This window comes from Balaenoptera physalus, assembly GCF_965194825.1.
Source record: "Balaenoptera physalus genome assembly, chromosome: 6".
NCBI classification, from domain to species: domain Eukaryota; kingdom Metazoa; phylum Chordata; class Mammalia; order Artiodactyla; family Balaenopteridae; genus Balaenoptera; species Balaenoptera physalus.
This window is the reverse complement of record NC_138885.1, coordinates 19,546,672-19,571,356: the sequence shown is the minus strand read 5'-3', so window position 1 is coordinate 19,571,356 and position 24,685 is coordinate 19,546,672. Positions and strand designations below refer to the sequence as shown.

The window sequence follows — 24,685 nt, the reverse complement described above, 5'->3', positions numbered from 1 at the left end:
CTTCCCTAGTAAAACTGATGCTGCAGGAAGGCAAAGATCTCATCTCCCTTATTCGCCATTATATCCCCTGGGCCTAGACTAGTACCTGGAACATGAGTGATAAAACAGACATCTGGGCTTGTTAAAAATGCCCCTTAAATGACTTTCACAGATGTTGAGAATAAGGGCCCAAAGGGTGAATTGCAGTTGAGGGGCATGACCCTTTTTGCTTGCTCTCTGGCTTTTGTTGAGAGGCTTGGGATGGCAAGGTGACTAACCCATCTCTGGGACTTTCCTGGCAACTTTTTGCCTTCTGACAACCTCTGAGTCCCGGGCAAATGGAGACCCCTGATTGGTCACCCCGTCAGGTCTGGTCAGGGAGGCGATTAAGGAAGAGTTGAATTTCTCTGATAGTTGAAGGACCAACTCTGTCTTCTTAGCTATGCCTTACAATGATTAAGAAAAAGAATACTTCTCAGAATTGAGTGAGGCTGAAAGATGTATGCTGTATTCTGACCAGAACTGGATTAAATAACATGTGATGAAAACAGAAATATAGATCAGTGGAACAGGATAGAAAGCCCAGAGATAAACCCATGCACGTATGGTCACCTTATCTTTGACAAATGAGGCAAGAATACACAATGGAGAAAAGACAGTCTCTTCAATAAGTGGTGCTGGGAAAACTGGACAGCTACATGTAAAAGAATGAAATTAGAAGACTCCCTAACACCACAAAAATAAACTCAAAATGGATTAAAGACCTAAATGTAAGGCCAGACACTATAAAACTCTTAAAGGAAAACATAGGCAGAACACTCTATGACATAAATCACAGCAAGATCCTTTTTGACCCACCTCCTAGAGAAATGGAAATAAAAACAAAAATAAACAAATGGGACCTAATGAAACTTCAAAGCTTTTGCACAGCAAAGGAAACCATAAACAAGATGAAAAGACAACCCTCAGAATGGGAGAAAATGTTTACAAACGAAGCAACTGACAAAGAATAAATCTCCAAAATTTACAAGCAGCTTATGCAGCTCAATATCAAGAAAACAAACAACGGGGCTTCCCTGGTGACGCAGTGGTTGAGAATCTGCCTGCCAATGCAGGGGACATGGGTTTGAGCCCTGGTCTGGGAAGATCCCACATGCCGCGGAGCAACTAGGCCCGTGAGCCACAATTACTGAGCCTGCGCATCTGGAGCCTGTGCTCCGCAACAAGAGAGACCGCGATAGTGAGAGGCCCGTGCACCGCGATGAAGAGTGGCCCCCGCTTGCCGCAACTAGAGGAAGCCCTAGCACAGAAACGAAGACCCAACACAGCCACAAATAAATAAATAAAAATTAAAAAAAAAAAAGAACACAAACAACCCAATCCAAAAATGGGCAGAAGACCTAAATAGACATTTTTCCAAAGAAGATATACAGATTGCCAACAAACACATGAAAGCATGCTCAACGTCACTAATCATTAGAGAAATGCAAATCAAAACTACAATGAGGTATCACCAGTCAGAATGGCCATCATCAAAAAATCTACAAACAATAAATGCTGGAGAGGGTGTGGAGAAAAGGGAACCCTTTTGCACTGTTGGTGGGAATATAAATTGATACAGACACTAAGGAGAACAGTATGGAGGTTCCTTAAAAAACTAAAAACAGAAGTACCATATGACCCAGCAATCCCACTACTGGGCATATACCCTGAGAAAGCCATAATTCAAAAAGAGTCATGTACCACAATGTTCATTGCAACACTATTTACAATAGCCAGGACATGGAAACAACCTAAGTGTCCATCGACAGATGAATGGATAAAGAAGAAGTGGCACATATATACAATGGAATATTACTCAGCCATAAAAAGAAACGAAATTGAGTTCTTTATAGTGAGGTGGATGGACCTAGAGACTGTCATACAGAGTGAAGTAAGTCAGAAAGAGAAAAACAAATACCGTATGCTAGCACATATATATGGAATATAAAAAAAAAATGGTTCTGAAGAACCTAGGGGCAGGACAGGAGTAAAGATGCAGATGTAGAGAATGGACGTGAAGACACGGGGAGGGGGAAGGGTAAGATGAGACGAAGTGAGAGAGTGGCATGGACATATATACACTACCAAATGTAAAATAGATAGCTAGTGGGAAGTAGCCGCATAGCACAGAGAGATCAGCTCGGTGCTTTGTGACCACCTAGAGGGGTGGGATAGGGAGGGTGGGAGGGAGATGCAAGAGGAGATACGGGGATATATGTATATGTATAGCTGATTCACTTTGTTATACAGCAGAAACTAACACACCATTGTAAAGCAATTACACTGCAAAACAAAAACAAAAACAAAAACGTGATGAAAGAGAGCCACTTTCAAAAGTATGTCACACCAAGGTTGAAAATGTGAGTCTTGATAAATAGGAAGTAATTAGGATGGCATCTCGTTTTCAGCAGCTTTCCCTTCGTTACATTCTGAATGATGCCTGGTTTACTGTTCTCCCTCCATTGACTTAAAAGATTTTATGAAAGCGTGCAAGTTGATGACATTTTGGGCAACACTATTGTTGAAGACCTATTGCCCATTATGCCAAACTGAAGAGCACAGAAATTACAGTGTCTGAGAGAGGTCTGGCAGCAACGCAGCCACAAAGTCCAATGAAAGGAGCAGAGCTCTGGGAAATCTACATATACAGTTCCGGGCCAGGAGGGTGCCCCAGTCCAAAAGCGACTTCTTGCTTAAGTAGAACATTTAGCTGCTGGGACACCCCTCTCCGTGGGGTACTCTTTGGATCGCTTTCTGCTGAGGGTTACAGGGACCCGAGCAAGAGTTGCTCAACTTCGTGAGGGAGTTAATTTCTATTACATGAAGTGAAGTCAAAAGGTAGCCAGTCCAGGACTGCAGCTCCACTGTGCCAGCAGGGGCCAGTTACTAATTTTCTGTTCATCCATTCTTACCACGTGGTTTTTGTCCTTATGCTTATTTCGTGGTTCCAGGATGGTTGCTTTACCACCTACATTTGTCTCTGTTCCAGTCAAGGAGGAAAGGAAGAGTGAAAGGCAAAAATGTGAGTGCCAAGGAGTTAAAAGAGCTTTCACAGAGGCATTATCTAACAATTCCTATTTGTATCTCATTGGCTAGAGCTGTGTCATATGGCCCCCCATCCATCTCATTGGCTAGAGCTGTGTCATATGGCCACCCATCCATCTCATTGGCTAGGGCTGTGTCATATGGCCACCCATCCATCTCATTGGCTAGGGCTGTGTCATGGCCACCTATCCATCTCATTGGCTAGGGCTGTGTCATATGGCCACCCATCCATCTCATTGGCTAGAGCTGTGTCATATGGCCACCTATCCATCTCATTGGCTAGGGCTGTGTCATGGCCACCTATCCATCTCATTGGCTAGAGCTCTGTCACATGGCTACCTATGGCTGCAAGGGGTGAGAAAGTAGTTTTTTTTAGCAGGGAACATCACTGCCTTCCATCCTACCTCTACTTCAAATCAGAGTACTATTAATGTGGAAAAGGAAGAGCTATGGGGTAGGTAGTTAGCAGTGTTAGGCACAAGAAGAGGGCCTCCCCATCTCCTGCTCCAAGGTTAGAAATCTGTCTGATCAGGGCAGCTGCTTAGATGCAGGGTATGTACACCATACAGTATAAGCTCCAGGCTATATATTACACCAAGTCCCTGGGTGAGATGAAATGCCAAATGAACGGGAATAAACAGTAGAAAGACTTCATGAAACTCCATGAAGATAAAGAAACTGTCATTTGATTGCAATGCAAGGAAAAAATAATCCAAACTTTATTTAGAAGAAATGGGAAATACTTTATAATTAAATGAATCCAGCACATGGTTCATGCAGCAGCTACATTTATGACTTAACACTGTGCTACTGATTTGAGAGATAATGCTAGTCTACTAGTTTTGGTTTTTAGATGATCATATTCTCATTGGTGGTATATGACTAATAAAGAAAAAGTTAAATAATAACCAACTGAATAACTTCTCAATAAGAGAAGGGGAGGTCACTGCGCTCGGGTGGTCAGGAATGGCTTCATGGAGAAAGGGAGACATGCCGGGAACCTTGGATGGGGGGATCGGATTCGGGCAGTTGGAGAAGATGGTGCAGGAGTCACTATGCAGTTCTGAGGTCGGGATGACTTGTTCTGCGTGAGGAACTGCGAGAAAAGCAGCTTAAAGGCAAGTGTGCTGGGACTGCTAGTGGCCTACACATTACTATCCTTTCCCTTTTCCTTCGTAGGAAAATCCCCACTTTATTGGATATAGTAATATGGCCATTTGTAAAACTACATTTCCCGGCATGTTTTGCAGCAAAAGTGGCCCGTGATGTGTAACTGTAAGTCTTTGGGGGAGACTGGTACTCCCAGCATAGATCTTTAAAAGGTCCTGATGCAGTTGTAAATGTAAACTTTTTTTGTTGTTGTGTTGTCTTTTTTATGCTTCTGCTGTTTAAAATATTGATGTGATGGCTGGAGCTATAGTGGCCATCTTATGACCATGAGGTCATCTTGAAATTGGCAACTATAAGGTAAAGATTACAGAGCAAAAAGGCATAGAGTGCCTGGGGCCCTGCTGACCATGGAGCTACCATACCAATTCTAGACTTCTTTTATGAGGGTAAGAAAATAAACTTTTATATTAAGACACTGTTATATGGAGTCCTGTTATATGCAGGAGAGCCTAACTCAAACATAGGTTAGGAAATTAACTTGGATAAAAATAGGGTCAGGTCAATTTATGGATAAGATAAAAGACACTACAAATTTTTGAGCATCAGTTGTTTGCAGAGCACTGAACTATACACTTTACATTGTGGGCATTCTGAACTAGCTCTTTTCCTTTTCTCTCCATTGAGTCTCTAGCTATTACTAGGGTGAGGCACCACCAGAGCTGATAAAACTGGCATTGTACCATTTGTACCATCTCTCCAGGGAGGGGATGCTCTTGACAACCTGTAGTTCTCAGCTGTGATACTTCTCTGCCTGTCAGTGACATTGTGGTAGGCATCTCTTCCCCTGCTGTTCCCTGGTGCCAACAACACACCAGAAGATTTCAGTGGTTCTCTGCCCAAGGCTTCAGACAATATGTTCAAGAAAAAAAAAAACATGGTGGTCTGTGAAGGGTATTTATAGTTAAGCATTGGGCCCTAATCCCCAAATCTGGCCACCTATGTGCCTTGCCCAGAACAGAGAAGCAGAACCTACCTGCTCTAGGGGGCCCGTGCTCTCTGGTCTTCTCAAGGGCCTTCCAGGAGCATCTTCTGTCCTTTTCTAATGATCCCTCTTCCTTCCTAAGTCAGTTGGATCCTCCAGAAGGCCCATGCTGAGACTGAGTTAGGAGCACAAGAGATTGGGGCAGGGGGGCAGGGAAGGGGAAGGAGTAAATCTGTGAAAGATGGAAGGGCAAAGAAGAGCAAGATGGCACAGGGAGAGATGACCAATCTCAGCCAATGCAACAGAGAGCTTTGGAACAAAGATGCCCCAGTATAGTCCTGCTTCGGGCAGAAATGGTCAGATTCCCTCCCTGTCACTGGCTGGCGGATGCCCAGGAAGAGTGTGGCCTCAGCAAAAGAGCTGACAGAAATCCTGAAGGTGCTAAAAGCTGGAGGCCATCAGCTAACTGCTCTTCTCACAGCTGGACAGCAATTCTTCTTGAAAGGATCTTAGGGACACCTCCATGGCTGTCACAGCCCCTTCCCCACATTCCTCTCAACTTAACCCTCCCTCTCCAGAGCTCCCCACTGGATTTCTGGGACCATCTACCCTCCCTCAGAGACCAGCAAGTTCCACATCCTCTCTTGCATCTGACACTTTTCTTGGCCTTGGCTATCCACTTACGGCTGAGGCATCTCTTCTCGCAGTTTCTGCTGCCATGGGATGTGGACGGCAACGCACTGTTTTAGGATCTCCCATCTTGGGGTCTGGGAAGGGAGAACGTGAGCGCTGGTTATCTGGGGGATGGGGAGGGCCGCAAAGAGAACTTCCACACTGGCTGCAGCTTGTTCTTGGCTAACATGTTTAAAAGGCAGCAAACCTCACAACTCAAAGATGACTTTCTTCCACAGACCCCATTTACATAGTTTGAACACTATTTCCCGAGAACTGTAGCCCAGGCTGTGTTATGCTAGGAGCACATCTGCTTCCTTCCCAAAGCAGCCTGTGTTTACTGGACCCCAAAGGGAGCTGGGCCCAGCTCCCTGCACTCCAGGTAACCTTCCCTGAGGAGAAGGAGACCCACTCAAGTCCAATCTGACACTCCAGAGAGACCCCATTCCACCCTCATAGTCACCACGCAGTGGATTACGTTCATCAGCTATCATCCCAGGCAGACAAGATGCCATCCCAGGCGATTGGAACAGAGGGAACCAGGACGTGGAGGCAGATCCCCCAGGCAGCCAAGCCCCTGCACTTTCTGGTGGTTCCTGCTCACTGGGAGAGTCCAGACTGCACGGATCTATCCATCCGTTTGTTCAGTATTAAACACTGCTGTGAGCCAGCTGGTCCTTGATTCTGGGTAGCTGTGTTTTAGCAGAGGCACAGACACTAATGTCATTGGTGACATTAGCTAATGTGGACCAAGCATTGCTAGACTCAGGCTGAGCCTTCTCCTATGCTTTCTTCTCACAGCACCCCATGAAGAAGTAGGAGATATTTTCAATCTGTGCTTTGTCGCTGACGCAGCTGAGGTTTAGCAACATTAAGCGATGTGCTCGAGATCACACAGCAGGTAAGTGGCAAAATCTCAGGCACTCTGATGCCAGGGTTCAGGTCCTCCATTGCTAGGCTATCTGGCTGCTTCCCTGGGTAGTGAAGAGGCACGGAAGGTCTTTAAAGCGAAGCATGGACTGCTGAAGTTCACATGTGGGAGGGAGTACAGGGCAATGTGCTGCTGGGCCGGGATGCCACCAAAGGCAGCAGAAGGGCCAGTGTGCTGGGACCACAGCTGGCTGCTGATGCCATTCCGTGAGGTAGGTGTTGCCGAGTCCCAGAGAGTCACGAGAGATGCAGCTGGAATGATCAAGGGGTTTTCCCCTGAGGATGGATTTTTGAAAAATAATCTGCAGTTAAAAAGATTAAAGACAGCTTTGGAATATAATTCCAAGTCCATAAAAGTAACCACTGGGTTATGGACTATGTGAACACAGGCTTATTCTTTCAAATTCAGAAGATGAGAAACAGGTGGCCCCTCTTGTTCTAGGACAGAAAGAGGGTCTTGTTGCTTCCCACAGCTGGCGGTGTAGCAGAAGTGCTGGGGGCTTTCTGTAGAACAGGAAAAGCAAGCACTTTGTCCTCCCTCAGGCCGTTGCTGAGGGAAGCTGTGGGTTCCAAAGGTCTTACAGATAAACGGGGAGCTTTGGTTCAGATGACATTTTATGAGACAAATCCAAGAGGCACTTCTGTGGGAGAGGGGAGGGCCTCCCAGTTTACAGCAACCTCTGAGGCAGCTTCACAGAGCAGGACTGAAAACCACAGGGAGAATTTGGGTTCTGTGTCTGCACGGAAGCAACTTTTCTGAATCTTGTGACGCAATAACATTCCTGGGGCATCAGGCGGCATGAGAAGCTTTAGCCGTCATCAAACAGTAAGATAGTGAGTAATAGGCATGGGAACGGGAAAGTTAAGAAGGAACAGCGTCCAAGAGGCCGTATCTGCAAAGCCCGGGAGAAAGGCCTGCAAAGATGCTGCCCAGGGCACAGCCAGCCTGGTAGATGGAATTAGGAGGAGAGATGATGGTCATGGATTTAAACACACACATCTGCTTCCTTGGGGTGTTTGCTTGGGGAATTAAAGAAAAAATGCCTGTTATCAATTCAGCCTGAAATTGTGCAATGCTGGTGATTTGTGAGGGTCGGATGTATAAGCCAAGCATATGGTCTGAGATGCATTCATATCCAGTCATAAATTAGGATATGGCTGGGGGTAAAGTTTTCATCCAATTATAAGATTTGTGATGCTTATTTTTAATGTTTTTGGTTTGGAAGTCAGAAGAGAAGTACAAACCACATTTGGACTGACTTTCACTTTTAGAATGAGATAGTAGCTTTCAAACAATTTTTGCAATTTGCCTCCAAATATTTTTTAAGGAGCAGAATTGTCTTCAAATTAAATCTTATTTGGGATTCCATGATATTGAATAGACAATGCCGCAGTCTATCAGCATAAATTTATTTTGTAAGTTCGAATGTATAACATTTCTTTTATATAAAGTTAATCAGGGAGAGAAATCGGTCTGTTTTGATGAGCAATGATATTTGAAATTAGAACTTAATATCACAGTCTTTTATCAGTTCCAGAATCCAATTTCTTCCATATGTTTTTTCCTTGTTACCACAGATTTGAGAAACCAATGGGGTTTACACATAAAGGGGCAGTAAAAGAATATTCTTTAATTAACTACAGGTAGCAGAAGGTATTTTATCCTAAGTTTTCCCTCAGAATAAGTTTCATTGGCACAAAAGTCAGTATACTAGTTGTTTCCCATTAGCTAAGTTTTTTAAAATTAAAGTTTAAAAATGGCTACTTTGGTTAGTTATAGTTGCAGTATCCAGTGCTATTTCTTTCTGCTTTATGGTTGCCCTGTCTTAAGTTACACCTGTTCTTGGGTAGTTCCAGAATCTTCTGGGACAACCTGGGTGCCATTAGTGATCCAGCAATTCACGGTATTTAATCTGAGTTCCAGGAATTCCTGGCGGTCCAGTGGTTAGGACTCCACACTTTCACTGCCAGGGGCCCGGGTTCAATCCCTGGTCAGGGGACTAAGATCCCACAAGCCGTGTGGTGCGGTCAAAAAATAATAATAATAATAATAATAATAATAATAATAATAATAATAATAATAATAATAATCTGAGTTCCCTGTAACCCAGGAATTTGATTTGATTTCATTTAAAAATATATTACCCATTTTCAAAGTGTCATCTTAAAAAACACATGTCTTATCACACTGAAGACAGCTGATGTGCTGACTTTACTGTCTACCACCCTAACTTCTTTGGAGAGACTTTGCATAAAGCATCTTCTGATACCTTTGGTTAATGGAAGAGTGTACTGAGATTAATCAAGGACTTATCCCCTATGTATCAGAGATTTCTCATTGTCTTTGCAATACCCACTTTATGCTTCTTTCTAAGAATAGGACCCCACAACAAGGTACCCAGCTAGAAGACATTTCCCAGCCTTCTTTGCAATAAGATGAGATGACATGACCTAGTTCTAGTCAATGAGGTATAAACAGTGTCATACTGCACTTCCGAGGTATTCCTTATGGGAGATTCAGTTCTAGGGTATTCTCCCTTATTGTCCTTCCACACTTTTCCTTTCCTTTGTCCTGGAATGTGAATGTGAAGGCTGGAGCTACAGCAGCCACCTTGGACCATGAGGTGATCTTGAGGATGGCAGCTTAAGGATGATAATGCAGATTGATAGAAGAAACCTGAATCCGTGATGGCTGTGGAACCAACATGCTAGCTCTGGAATTCCTACCTCTGAACTTCTTTGACTTCTTCTTGTTTAAGCTGTACTTATATATAGTCAAACCAAATTCTGACTGATGCTATCAGAAAGCCCAGGTCTAGAAAGAACTATGAATCTTTAGGTTGGCAGATGTTCCAGTTAACATCATTTTGATTGCACGTAATGGACACTCAAGTAATGGTGGATTAAGTAATATATTTATTTGACATAATGGAAAGTTAGAAGGTAGGTGGTTTCAAAGTTGATTCAACAAGTTGATGATCTCACAACGGATCCAGGCTCTTGCCCTTCTTCTGCTTTTCCAACCTCTACATTTAGGAAATGCCTCCCCATCTTGATCTCAAGATATCTACACACAATCACACTCAAGGAAGACAGCAAAGAGGCTGACCTATCTTTGAGCATCCATATATATATTTTTTAAATTTTTTTATTTTTTTATAATCAAGGAATATATATTTCCAATATACCCTCAGGTGGACTTCGCCTTATTTGCCAGACCTGGACATCTTGCCCACCACTAGACCACTCACTAACAAAGAAATCGATTACCATGATTGACTTAAAAGCAAATACAAGTTATCCCTTGAGATTGTGCACTTTGCAATGTAAACAAAACTGAGATTCTGTAAACCAGGGGAGAAGTAAATGGCTCCTGGATTGGTAACATAATAGACTCTCCTAAGAGATATTTTAAATAGCATTAGCAGGTCAGCTAAAGAGCACTGAGCCTAATGGAACCAACCAGTATGCAGGGCCTCCTGGGACTCACCTCTGCCCACGAGGGAGGGTACAGTTGACTGCCAGGCTGGCCCAGTGGAAGCCAGAGAATTCTAGCAGGCTGGACGTTCTTGAGAAATAATGCGGGGGTAAGGACCTCCACACCCAAGTTTCCTCCTGTGGGAACAGGGTGAAGCTGCAAGGGACCCGCTGCTCTGCAAAATCCATGTCCACCAGCCTCATTCATCTAGTGTTGTTGGGAAATGAGATTGACTATGTTAACAAATGTCCGCATAACTTAAAAGGCTAAAGTATTAAATGACTTTTCCTAAAATATATATTATTCAGCCTTCTTTGCTAAAATATACGAAAATTTTTAAGCTATTTTTTTGGTAGATCACAGTCATCTTTAAGAACATCAATTTTCCTAACAGCTTTAGTAAGATTAATTTACATGACATAAAATTCACCTGTTTAAGTGCACAATTCAATGATTTTTCGTATAGAGTTGTGTAACCATCACCACTATTTAATTTTGGAACATTTTCATCACCTCCAAAAGAAACCCCATACTTAGCAGTCACTCCCCGTTCCCACTCGCCCGCATTCCTCCATGCACCCTGCCTCCCAGCCCCAGCCCTAGGCAACCACTCATCTGCTATTGGTCCCTGTGAATTTGCCTACTCTGGACGCTTCAGGTAAAGGGGATCACAGGATACGTGGTCTTTTGTGCGTGACTTCATTCACTTAGACTGTTTTTGAAGTTCATTCACATTGTAGCATGTATCAGCACTTCATTTCTATTGCCCAACAGCATTCCATGGTATGGATATACCACATTTTGTTTATCGGTAGATGGACGTTTGGATCGTTTTCACTTTTTGGCTGTTATGCATAATGTTGTTATGAACATGTGTATTCATGGTTTTGTGTGGACATAAGTTTTCATTTCTAAGAGCTTCAATTTTTATAGTGTTTTGTGGAAGAAGATTATGTTAAATAATAATAAATAGGCATAAAGGCTTATAAATGTAAGGTAGAGTATGACTTCTCCCCCATATTATTTGTGTGGCAATAGTGATACTGTTTAGAGTCACTGAGAAGGGTTCAGAGGGGGCAGAATTCCAGTAAGGGGAAGAGGGGCAGTGAGAAGTGTATGTGCGTGTGTATGTGTGTGCGTGTGTGTGTATGTGTGACTGTGTATGTATACATGCATGTGTGTATCTTGCTTTAAGCCTTAGTGTCATTTATTAATCAGTCTTTTCCCATTGACTTACATCATAGTATCAACTCAGTTCAGCAAACAGCCGTTGAGCCCTGCCAATGTACAAGGCATTGTGTAACTCTATAGTCTGGCCTTGGCTACTAAGGCTTTCTCTCATGTCTATCAGCTTCTCACTGTTCTCTGGCAGCTGTCTCATGTTTAGTAAATGAATATTTGGTAGTTTGGAGCATGGATGTAGACAGCATAATTTCAGAATGTTTTTGATAAAGTGCTTAATCTTTTTATAAGTCAGGGAACATTTACATTTTTTCTTCCTTTTTTTTTGTGTGGGTTTGGATATGTGTGTATATAGATGGAGAGTAAAAATGACTATCTTTTAGCAAGTTATCTTTGTTGCTAGGCAAGGGATTTTTCAACCTAGCTGCACATTAAAATCATATGGAGGAGTTTTGAAAATACCCTGGCCCCGCTCCTAGAGATTACTGGTGTAATTGGTCTGGGGTGAGACAGATGCATTCGTTTTATTAAAATATCTCCAAGTAGGCAATCCAAAAATGGGCAGAAGACCTAAACAGACATTGCTCCAAAGAAGATATACAAATTGCCAACAAAAACATGAAAGGATGCTCAACATCACTAATCATTAGAGAAATGCAAATCAAAACTACAATGAGGTATCACCTCACACCAGTCAGAATGGGCATCATCAGAAAATCTACAAACAACAAATGCTGGAGAGGTTGTGGAGAAAAGGGAACCCTCTTGCACTGCTGGTGGGAATGTAAATTGTTACAGCCACTATGGAGAACAGTATGGAGGTTCCTTAAAAAACTAAAAATAGAACTACCATATGACCCAGCAATCCCACTACTGGGCATATACTCTGAGACAGCCATAATTCAAAAAGAGACATGTACCACAATGTTCATTGCAGCTCTATTTACAATAGCCAGGACATGGAAGCAACCTAAGTGTCCATCGACAGATGAATGGATAAAGAAGATGTGGCACATATATACAATGGAATATTACTCAGCCATAGAAAGAAACAAAATTGAGTTATTTGTAGTGAGGTGGATGGACCTAGAGTCTGTCATACAGAGTGAAGTAAGTCAGCAAGAGAAAAACAAATATCATATGCTAACATATATATGGAATCCAAAAAAAAAAAGGTCTGATGAGCATAGGGGCAGGACAGGAATAAAGACGCAGACGTAGAGAAAGGACTTGAGGACACGGGGAGGGGGAAGGGTAAGCTGGGACGAAGTGAGAGACTAGCATTGACATATATACACTACCAAATGTAAAATAGATAGCTAGTGGGAAGCAGCCGCATAGCACAGGGAGATCAGCTAGGTGCTTTGTGACCACCTAGAGGTATGGGATAAGGAGGGTGGGAGGGAGATGCAAGAGGGAGGGGATATGGCAATATATGTTTACATATAGCTGATTCACTTTGTTATACAGCAGAAACTAACACAACATTGTAAAGCCATTATACTACAATAAAGATATTTTAAAAAAATCAATAAGTATAGTAAAGAAAAAAAAAATCTATCTTAAATAAATTGGGAAAAAAAAAATCTCCAGGTAGGGACTTCCCTGGTGGCGCAGTGGTTAAGAATCTGCCTGGCAATGCAGGGGACACGGGTTTGCCCCTGCTCCAGGAAGATCCCACATGCCGTGGAGCAACTAAGTCCGTGCGCCACAACTACTGAGCCTGCGCTCTAGAGCCCCCGAGCCACAGCTACTGAAGCCCGTGCACCTAGAGCCCGTGCTCCGCAACAAGAGAAACCACTGCAATGAGAGGCCCGCGCACCACAACGAAGAGTAGCCCCCGCTCTCCGCAACTAGAGGAAGCCCACGCGCTGCAACGAAGACCCAATGCAGCCAAAATAAATAAGTAAATAAATTTATAAAAAGAAAAAAAAAGTCTCTCCAGGTAATCCTAAACTACATCCTGGCTTAAGAATCACTTATACCAACCAGACAGTGTCATGGGATGCGTGCTTTTCATGCATTACCTCAAATCTTCTTCATAACCTGCGTGGTGATGTCAATATACCCTATTGCAGATTTTAGAAACATTTCTTGAGTACTTACTAGGTGCCAAGCACTCTGAAACATTTTACATGCATCGACTCATTTAATAATGACAATGGCCCTTTGGAGTAGGTGCTATTATCACCTGCACTTTACAGACGAAGAAGCTGAGTCTCATAGCAATTGAGTAACTTGCTCTACACTGTGTAACTAATAAATGAAGAAGGCAGAGGAGTTAGGATTTGAATCCACAGTCTTAATCCTTGATCGCTATTTCAGAGGAGGACATGAAATTCTGACCTAGTTTGGAAACCAGGTCTTCTGAATTCAAATGATAGCAATACTACTTTAATACTAGACATAATTACTACTAGTCACTGCAATACTACTACTACTACCAATAAAATGATCATTTCTACATTTTGCTCGCATTTATTGAAAGCTTATATGATCCAGATATTGTGCAAAGGACCTTATTTCATTTAATTCTTGTACCAACTTACTGAAGTAGCTCCTATTATCTCTGTTGTTCTTTTCAGGTCGGGTAATTGAAACTTATAGGGGTCAATGATGGTACCTGAGGTTCTTGGTGGGGCTGGGATTCAAATCCAGGTCTGGTTGACTGCTAACTCCCACTATTTCTATGGCACTCTATGCATATAAACATGAATGTACACACACAACAATATTGATATTCTGTTCAGAGCTTCCAGTGACTCTTTCCCAGGGGCAGTTGGATTCCAAAAAAAATTGTTTTTAAGTCACCAGTGACAGTTCTTCTTATTTGAATAAGTGGTTCTGGATGAATATTGGCCCACGTAGGAAAAAAAAAACCCAATAAGAGTATATTCAGGGAAAAGTAGAAAAAGTTATAAAGACTTAGTCTAGGCTTCTGGGGTCAAGGATAAGTTTCCCTGATGTGTGTATGAACTATGTCCAAAGTTTGGGTGCAGGAGAACCTCTAGAAGGGTGGAGGGACAGTCGAAGAGGGAGAGGTTGTCCAGCCAAGAGAACGACGGAAGACTAGAAGACGCTCTGTGGGACCACAGATCTGACACAATCTGCATAACTGATATTTAGTCCTGGTGCAGGGAGGACTGATTGGCAGTTAATATAGAGGAAGGCATGTGACTTCATAGGATAAGGATGCAATTAGTTTCATGTCCTGGAAACAGGGAGACTGGAAGTCTAAAAGAGATGCAAAAATGAGAGCAACAAAGGGAGGGATGGCATTGGCTCATAGCTCACGATAACAGTTCCAAACACAGATAAATGGGAAGTGGGAGTCACACCTTTGCTCTTTCAGGAACAAGAAAAACTGGGGAGAATTGATGAAACTAAAGATTCACGAGCATTTGTAGGCAATATTCCGGACAAAGCATACGCTAAAATGGCTACAAGGTACATGGCTTGGGTGAAACTGCCAAAATGGAATAGACGTTGAGAAGGTGTGTCACTGACTTCGGAGCCTGAAATAAGCCCATAATCTTTCGCTGATGAAAGATGAGTTTGACCTGGTTGAGAAAGGGTATAGTGTACAGTTCTGCTGGCCCTCTTCAAGGGGCCCCTGACGACTCTCAGCCTCCAGTGGGCTACTCGGGACCACGTGGTATCCCTGACCACTTCTAAGTTTGGGTGTGTTTGGCAGCAGTGTTGAATTCCATGGACTTCCACCCAGAGGTGATGAATTTATTGAACAAATGTGTTCTATCTAGGGAACAGGTCTGTTCACAGTCTGTCTCGCATAGCCTCTGAAAGCCAGTGTTGTTATTTCTCCCCGGGTGTGTGAGTGTGTGTGTGGGCACACATGTGTGGAGTTGTAGGTGAGAGGTGGAGGTGGGGAAAGGTCAATATTTATGAGTGGGTTTCTTAGATTTTATTTTTCTTATTTCATTTCCATGATCAACATATGCCTTCTGGTGTCTAAGGCCCCGTGATTGCGCATTTATAAGTGACTCAAAACAAAACCTTATTATAGGAAATTAGATTCCTTTGCTTTAGCTTATTTTTCATCTTTGACTTCATAAAAATGGAAAGAAATTCTCTTACCAGAGAGACGGCTTTCAGTTAGAATGTTATTAAAACAAATACCCCAAATGCCTGTGATCTAGGCTGGACTCTTTCTGTAAAATTACAAATATATTCAGCACATTGCCTGAGTTTTCTGCACACCTCTCTCTAGGCCCAGCCCATGTAACATGGCTTTTCTCTCCTCTCCAGGCTGCAGGTCCCTTCTTGATTTCTCCCTTCTTTTAATTCCTTGCTGTCAGTATGAGGTACTTCTCCTCTTTACATATGACTAAACTTCGCCTGGAACCCGCTCAGATTTCACTGGGGGCAATCTCATACCCATAGGCTTTCAGTTCTAATTATTTAAACCACATGACTAATCTATGGAAAATCCCCAGGTTTTAGCCATTTTCAGACATTCTGGCATCTTCACAACAAAGATGTGATTTTTCCAAGAGGCTGAGGTTCTTGTTTGTTGTTGTTCATTTACACCGTTCACTGAGTCTGTCCTGGTGAATCCTGTTGCATTTGCCAAAGAGATGACCTATTTTTACAGTGTGTGTGTTGTTTTTGCCTGAGTGTTGAATGCAGAGCAGCGGCGTTTATTGAACGCCCACTGTGCGCCTAATACCACGACTGTCAGCTGCAAGCCAGTTGGAAAGAAAGTGCTGACATTCTCTTTGCCCTCAAGGAACTCACCCCCTAATGGGGAAATGGGGTGAAAGACAAACAGAGAAGAAAACAATTTAAAAAGGGCAAAGAATCAAATGCCAATGACTTCAAGTGCCCCAGCTTTGGCTGACTGCCCGTGATGGGAACCCCCCAGGAGCTGAGTCTGAGCGGGAGAAAAGGGAACAGGATGGAGGGCCGTATCTTAGGGACATGATCTCCAGACTTCAGTTGTTTGGGGGCTGGCACAATTTCTGCCGTGTCTAGGTCCTAATCATTTTTTAAAATTTTACTCACTTTCTCTAGGTTACATTCATTTATTTTTAAAAAAGGTATTTAAAAATTAGAAGGGAAATTAATGTCAATATTATTAGCCTGAATGCAAGTAGGTAGTAGTAAAGCATATATATGGATACATATATATCTTTGTATCCATTGTAGAAATACAGTGAAAACAAAACAACATTATGGCTTTCAGCTAGCTGTTGCTGCCCGAGCTTGCGACTGGTTGTCTTGTTACACAGGGAAGTTAGCAAAAGTGGTGGAAACCTTCAAGCCACACCAGCCTCGAGCTGAGAAGGCTTCTCTGATGCAAGAAGGGATGGGAAGAGAAGTGAAAGGGAAATGATGCAATGTTGTCGCTGTGCTGTGATTATTTCCCCCTCAGATGTGTACACAACCTAAAGGAACCTGATGTCTGGCCTGGGAGGGACCACACCGCAGAAAGGCCCTGGCTAGGAGAGGCACCCTAGGGGACCGGTCACCGTTAGGAGGCTGTTGCTGGTGAGGGTTGCTGGATACAGTGAACAAAGCGGTTCAGTTGTGCTTTAGGCGAAACTATTGCCTGCTGGGAGGTCAATTCATGGGCGGAGCTAGGCTTCCCGGGTGGGCGGCCCGGCGATTCAAAAGTCACCTGTGCTTTGATGGAACATGCCGACAGCTCCCTCCTCAGGCCCGTATGGGATGTGCACCTGAGGGCAGCACAGAGGCGAATCCGAGCTGGGGAGAGGGAGGAAGCAGAGATGAGGGGCCGCACAGGTGATGGGAGTGTGCCCCAGCCTGGGGACCACACCGGCTCACAGCCTTGCAGCTTCCTCCACTTCTCTGCCCAGCCCCTTGACACCCACCTTTCCTGCTCTGCCTATGATTTGAGCTTCCGCCCTGGCTGCCCGCTATTGGCTATCTCCTGCCTCCTTACTGTGCTGACCACAAAACCCATGAGACTCTGAGTTTAAGATGCTCATACAGAGATGTTAAAGGAAGCAGAATAAAACACGACTGCAGCATTGATGGTCAGACTTTGAGAATAAGGAGTTGAAAGGGTGGTGCCTTCAGGGGCTGGTCCCACTACCAAGCAACAATCTAGGCTCCTTACTGCCAAAGGTTTCAAACTCGGGCTTGCTGCTCCTGGCGTTCAGAACTGGTGGTGCCGAGAAGTTCCACTTTCCCTGCACACTCTGCCCCCCTGAGCTACCAGAGCTCCCGGTGGCTGTGTCGGTCCCCATGGCCATAGCTTGTCTATGACACGAGGGAAGTCTAAGTCCCAGATCCAATTAACAGCAAGATAGACAGAGGGGAGGACACGGGAGCCCAGTGGGTGAGGCTGCACTTCAGCATCGCCGGGCTGGGCTTGCAGCTGTGCGATTTTTGAGCCCTACTAGGTAACAGCATCGCCGTATCAGCAAGCCAGACTTCAGGGGTGGGCGGAGCCCTCTGTCCAGGCATGGCCGGAGGGTCCGGGGGCGGAGCGGTCAGTGTCCATTGCCTGGGCGCAGAGGGGCGTGCACTCTCCGTGCAGGCTCTCCCTTCCTTCTGCCCTCCTGCACCCAGGTCTACTCGTGTGCCCACTTCATAGCTCTGATCGCACTGCATCCCATCGATGGGCTTCAGCCTGTTCCCCTCTCCAGGCCGTGGAATCTTAGAAGCTGCGTTCACGTCTTACTTGTCTTTGCATCCCCACACCTACTGTGGCATTTAGCAATGTGCGAACACAGCAGCCAGCATTCTTAGCTGGTAGCATCTGAACCTCCTTTACTTAAAACAGAATATATATAAATGAAATATATTAGTTCAAGTGTTCACAGAGTCTGTGGAAGGACAGGCATAATCATCGGAGACCACCTGGTCAGGATCAATGTCTACCCCCTCCCCACAACCCCATGAGGCTGGTCAGTAAAGACCCTGCTTCCGCCGCTGGGCACAAATACCTCAGATCCCAGCCTGGCGGAGGACAAGGGCTTCTGCCACTGCTGCCGCTTATCAGCATTATTTCCCTAACCACCTCTGGCTGGAAAAGCATTCCTCCCAGTTCTGCCCTCTTAGCTTCCCTTGACGTCAACATCTCTTGTGAATCAAATCCCTGATTTTTGAAATCCAAGGCTGGAAAAGACAAGTATTTCTAGTTTCCACCGTGGGGAGCCAGGGCTCATAAGGGAGCACATTCTCCAAATATAGGAAGGCTGTTTAAATAATGATGGAGGCCACGAAGCCTGATAAATTCCAAACAATAAATATATGTTGAAAGCATAAAATAGAAGCCTTCATTTATTTTTTCAAAATTCTTGAAAATGGACCCAAACTATTGTTTTACATTCATGGCCATCTGGCAGGGGAATCTACATATAGGGGGATTCCTGCAGCTGCTGGAGTGGCTGAAATTTCGAAAGCATCTGCTGGGTATTTGAGGGTAGGGTGACCAGAAGGACCATTCAATTTTCACAGTGGTAATCAACAGATATTTATTAAGCTCCAGCTATGTGCCGGGTCGAGCTTTGGACGGATTCCCACCAGCCTACTTAAACTTTGAGCCACACACGGACAATTTTCCACGCCATGAACGAAAAAATGTGGAAACCCGACAGAAATTACAAGGGGTTTTCCTCTGCACTGCATTGTGATGTGGGAGCTTGTCCCCCGGTTAAATGGCAAGTCAACTGGAAACTTACTCTAGGCTGACCTGTCTCAGGAAATGTTCTAATTTACATCAGTTCTGCAAAAAGGCAGAAGCTGTCTCCTTCTTTGTGGCCATGTTGGAGTGCTTGTATCACATCCATACAGAATTAAGTCTTTTTAAGGCATCAGTTCTGTTAGAGATGGTTTTGCCTCTATCGGCTTACCCAGTGTTACTGAAGCTAGATGCTAGAATATCAAACAAAACAGTCGGCTCTGACACTCCAAGCCCAGAAACGTGTGTAACTATGCCTGCAGGGCTCTGTAACTCTGAGGCTTATGACAATGACAAAAGAATTTGTTGAGAGTGACTGAAACCAAATTCCAAAATGAGAATGACTGTTTTATCAGTCACATAGTGTGGGACGGGGAGGGGAGAGGTACAAAGAACCCAGTTTCTTCCCCCAGTTTACAGTTTTCCTCCTCTACTCCCCCAACCCCATATCAAAATATAACATCCCGACACTAGGACAAAATAAAAAAAATAATTGCCAGGAACCTCAGAAACCATGAAACACAATAATGAATGAACTCAGCTACACAAATTGTGAAACTGGCTTTTTGTTCGCTTTTTTTCAGGGACATAGTACATTTCTCAAATTTTCCATCATGGTGGCAACAAAAAGCAGGATAAACTATTTTCCACACATCATGGGAAGACTCCACCACTGGTGTCTCAGCTTGTGCCTCTCCTGTCACAAATCCTTCATCTCTGATGTGGGGAAGGGAGGTCGAGTATGCCTCTAATTTACCACGGTAACTTACACCTATGTAATTAAAAAAAACAAAACACTCTAGTACAAACCTGTGGACACCATACTGCTAAGTTAAGAAAAATGTAGTGTACCCAAGCAAGCTATCTAACAGCCCTGCATCTGCCTTTCTTGCTCCTGCTTCTTCTCTGCTCTGCTCTGTTATTCTTGTTTGAATACCCGAGCTCTTACCTGGTTCTTTGTGCTTCAGCTCCTACCTTGAAAGGCAATTCCTGTCTCGTGCTGCTGTCTCATTCCCCTCTGTCTGGCTTGTATCCTGTCTGGTGTTCAAGTTTCCCAAGACCTGGGAATGTACCTTGTTTTTTGTGGGTATGGAATGTGGGTCTTGTACCTGGTATGACTGCTTTGGTAAGACCCCTCTACCCGCTCTAGGCCACGTGCCAGCCCAGATGTCTGCAGTCACAGCTGCCAGACCCCCTCAGCTATGGAATATCTGTCTGGTATCTAGTCCTCGCCCTAGCAAATCCCGCCCAGTCAATTTCTGACTGGCTGGTTCTGATAGTAGATTAATGTATGTGATGGAGAAAACTGGGGGTGTCATCTCAGAATGTAGGTTGATATCAAATCAAGGAGGATTTTGAATGTTTATGAAAGAGTTTACGTTTATTGTGGAGATAACAGAGAGTGACTGTTTTCTGAGCAAGGTAAGGATAGGGTCCTAGCTGTACTTCAGGAAGTGATGGCAGACCTATTTCTGGGAGAGATAGGATGGGAAATTGTGGTAACTATACAGAGGGAACGTACTAAAGGCCTAAACCAGGGTGGGGCTGCAGGAGTGGAGGTGGAAGAAGGTGAGAGAAGAGTGATAAAAGGAATTTTCACGTATTGAGATGTAGCAAAGCCATTCTGGCTCATACATGAGTTAACTTGAATTTGGTGCTAACTAAAACAGCCTGTTTGGGGCCTATCACCCATACGTTGTGCATCTGCTTTAATTATTAAAAAAAAGGGCACACTGGCCAGAAATAATGTCCATGTTAAAAATAAAGATGAAATGCCCCTCCTTCTGGGACACCAGTGCTGGGACTCCTTTGATGATAAGACTCCCTTCCCAGGTGCCAAGGACATACTGTACATGCTGGACGTGTACGTTCTGTTCTGTTTTTTCAGAACCTTGATGAAATGGATCCCTGACTTTAATATTCTTCGTTCTTGACAAGATATAAAACTGTGCTGAAAACCCTGCTTCTCCAGAGGTGTTTCTCACAGTCATCTGGGAAACAGGCTTCTGGGCTAGTCTTCAGTTTGGCTCAACCAAAACTCTTCTATCCTTATTATTGATCGTTCATCGATTATTTTCATCGACAAGAGCAAGGCATGATGTTGAGTTTCCACCTGAGTGACTGGGTGGGGCTGACTCATGGGATATGCTGGCTGGGCAGGTAGGGTAGGGAGGGAGGATATGTGTGCTTTTAGGTTTTTACATGGAAACTTCGAGTAGAGAGGGCACATCTGTGACGAGTGATTCAAAGTCGCTGAGAAGAAGGTGTGGAGCCCGGGAGGAGGAGTCTTTGTCAATGTGGAGGTTTGTTGGTGGGGACACGACACCGCTCAGGTGCTGAGGGCCGAAAGACCCTTGTGCTCCGTGTAGACCTGAACTTGAGCTCCAGGACAGCCTTGGGGGCTCTGGAGCCCGACACAGATGACACTCAGTGCAAAAGGAGTACAGGCTTTCCAGCAGAAGAACTAAGTTCAAACCTAGCTCACCTGCTTATGAGCTGCCTGACTCGGGGCAGGTTACTTAACACCTGTGAGCCTGGGTCTCCTCACGTGTAAAATGAGATTAATGAGAATGCTCTGTGGCAGGGTTGTGAGGCTTAGTGATGCTTATTTCAGCGCTTCCATGTCTCCCTCCACAAAGCAGGTGTGTAGTAAATCGTAGCTATTGTTATCACCAGACTTGGGTGTTCACGAATGACTATGATATTTGGGAAGCCATTAGATGAGTCCCTCTTGTGTGTTTTTTTTTTCCTTAACCATATTTGCTTATTTATTTATTTATTTATTTTTATTTTATGGCTGTGTTGGGTCTTTGTTTCTGTGCGAGGGCTTTCTCCAGTTGCGGCAAGCGGGGGCCACTCTTCATCGCGGTGCGCGGGCCTCTCACTATCGCGGCCTCTCTTGTTGCGGAGCACAGGCTCCAGACGCGCAGGCTCAGCAGTTGTGGCTCACGGGCCCAGTTGCTCCGCGGCATGTGGGATCTTCCCAGACCAGGGCTCGAACCCGTGTCCCCTGCATTGGCAGGCGGATTCTTAACCACTGCGCCACCAGGGAAGCCCCCCTCTTGTGTTTTTACATTGCTTCCTCGCTCACTTACCTTTACTTTATTTAAATTTATTTACTTATTTAGCATTTTTAATTGAAGTATAGTTGATGTATAATATTATATAAATTACAGGTGTACAATATAGTGATTCACAATTTTAAAAGGTTAATGCTCGATTTATGGTTATTATAAAATATTTGCTAAATTCCCTGTGTTGTACAATATATCCTTGTAGCTTATTTATACCTAATAGTTTGTACCTCTTAATCCCCTACCTCTGTATTGCACCTCCCCCCAACAAATGGGACTTAATTAAACTTAAAAGCTTTTGCTTAGCAAAGGAAACTATCGATAAAACAAAAAGACAACCTATAGAATGGGAGAAAATATTTGCAAATAATATGACTGATAAGGGGTTAACACTCAAAATATATAAACAGCTCATACAACTCAATATCAAAAAACAAACAACTTGATTAAAAAATGGGCAGAGGAACTGAATAGACATTTTTCCAAAGAGGAAATGCAGATGGCCAACAGGCACATGAAAAGATGCTCAACATGGCTAATCATCAGGGAAATGCAAATCAAAACCACAATGAGATATCACCTCACACCTGCCAGAATGGCTATCATCAAAAAGAACACAAATATAAATATTGCTGGGGATGTGGAGAAAAGGGAACCCTCCTACTCTGTTGGTAGGAATGTACATTGGTGTAGCCACTGTGAAAAACAGTATGGTTGTTTCTCAAAAATCTAAAAATAGAACTACCATATGACCCAGCAGTTCTAATCCTGGTCTATATCTGAAAAAAACAAAAACACTACAGTAATTCAAAAAGATACATGCACCCCAATGTTCATAGCAGCATTATTTACAATAGCCAAGATATGGAAGCAAACTAAGTGTTCCACCAACAGATGAATGAATAAAGAAGATGTGGTACTGTACACCTGAAACTAACACAACATTGTAAATGAATTATAATCCAATAAAAATTTTTTTAAAAGATACGGTAATTTTCTAATTAAAAATTAAATATTTAATTCCATTTAACATTTTAAAATAAAAATTGTGTATTTTTAATGTGTACACCATGATATTTTTATATATATATATACACACATCCAGTGAAATGATTATTATAGTTAAGCTAATTAACATAGCCATCTCTCACATAAGTATCTTTTTATTTTTTAGTGAGAACACCTGAAATTTACTCTCTAAGCAAATTTCTAGTGTGCAGTATGGTATTGTTAACTATAGTCATCATGCTATAGATTAGATCTCTAGAAAGTATTCATTCTACATAACTGCAGCTTTGTACCTTTGACCAATGTCTCCTCATTTCCCCCAAACAGAGAGCTTAAGCTGCAGAGGCTTCTTTATTGTACTTTGGTTCTGCCCTTATTTTTTAAAGGTTCTGATTTATACCTGATGTATCAGAAAAAGGAACATTTCAACAGTGTCTTGTTGGAAACTAACAGCCCCAGCCATCATCTGATGACTTTATTTCTTATCCCATTCATACTTAAAAGTTGCTAATTTGAAATTTTATATGTTTGTTTTAGATTCAAAGTCTTTGGTAAAAGTTTCATGTTAAGGATGACCGAAATAATCCCAGAAGAGCTATTTTGGAGTAGTTGTAGAGAAATGCATTTGAACTAATGTGATATAAAACTACAGTAAAACGGAAATTTCATGTACTTGCCAAAATTCTCAGTTTGTAAAATTACCTTCATTTCTTTACCATCAGATGCTTATATTAATAATAATAAAATAAGTTATTGACATTTTCCATAAAATAAGACAAAACAAAACAGAAAAACCTCTACTCTCTGTTTCTATGAATTCAACTTTTTTAGATTCCACATTTAAGTGAGGTCACGCAGTATTTTTCTTTCTCCACTGCATTTTTGAGTTCACGTGTTCTGGTAAGGCTCTTGTGACCAGGCACGGTAGGACATATTAACATGTTTTATGGACAAGGATCTGGAGGCCAGAGTGGGTGACGCGTGTAGTGACACCATGGGCTCAGGCCTGCCCTTCACACCCACAAGGCTGACCAGAAATCTACAGCTGTGGGAGGAATATGCTGAATTTCATCAGATTCTTAGAACTGCCCTCTTTCTACTTTGAATTGGAAAATATCCCTGGGAACACAAATTAATTATGCCTTAAGTCACCACCTGGGTGTGATTGCTTACTTGCTGTCCCCTTCTGAGAAAAACAAGTGCCCACCCCCCGCCCCCCCAGCTCTTCATCTTTCTGTGCAATTGATTTGTGCTAATCCTGGAACGAATTTGCACATTGGAAGCCTTGTCCTTCGGAGTCCAGTATTCCACCTCCTACCCTGTCACCATCTGGCCAGACTGTGTGGAAATGGGGGCTGGGGGAGCAGGGAGCCGCAGGCAGCAGGCCCTTTGCAGGAGCGATCGTGCTGGGCCTTAACTTGCAGAGGACCAGGGCGTCCCTGCCATGTGCACAAGCACACAGGTCAGTGGGGCAGGTCAAAGGAGAGGGTGCAGGAACCCCGAAACAAAGACCT

General features: G+C 43.5%; 1 protein-coding gene across 1 annotated transcript in view; it reads left to right on the top strand.

Annotated features, from left to right (window-relative positions):
- Nucleotides 1-1,379: 1,379 nt before the first annotated feature.
- The window catches only part of NCKAP5 (NCK associated protein 5), a 1,104,646-nt gene continuing 1,081,340 nt past the window's right edge, over nt 1,380-24,685 (top strand). Inside the window, exon 1 of the mRNA XM_082465765.1 lies at nt 1,380-6,731. The gene's annotated coding sequence lies outside the window, so the exon portion shown is untranslated. The remainder of the gene's footprint in view (nt 6,732-24,685) is intronic.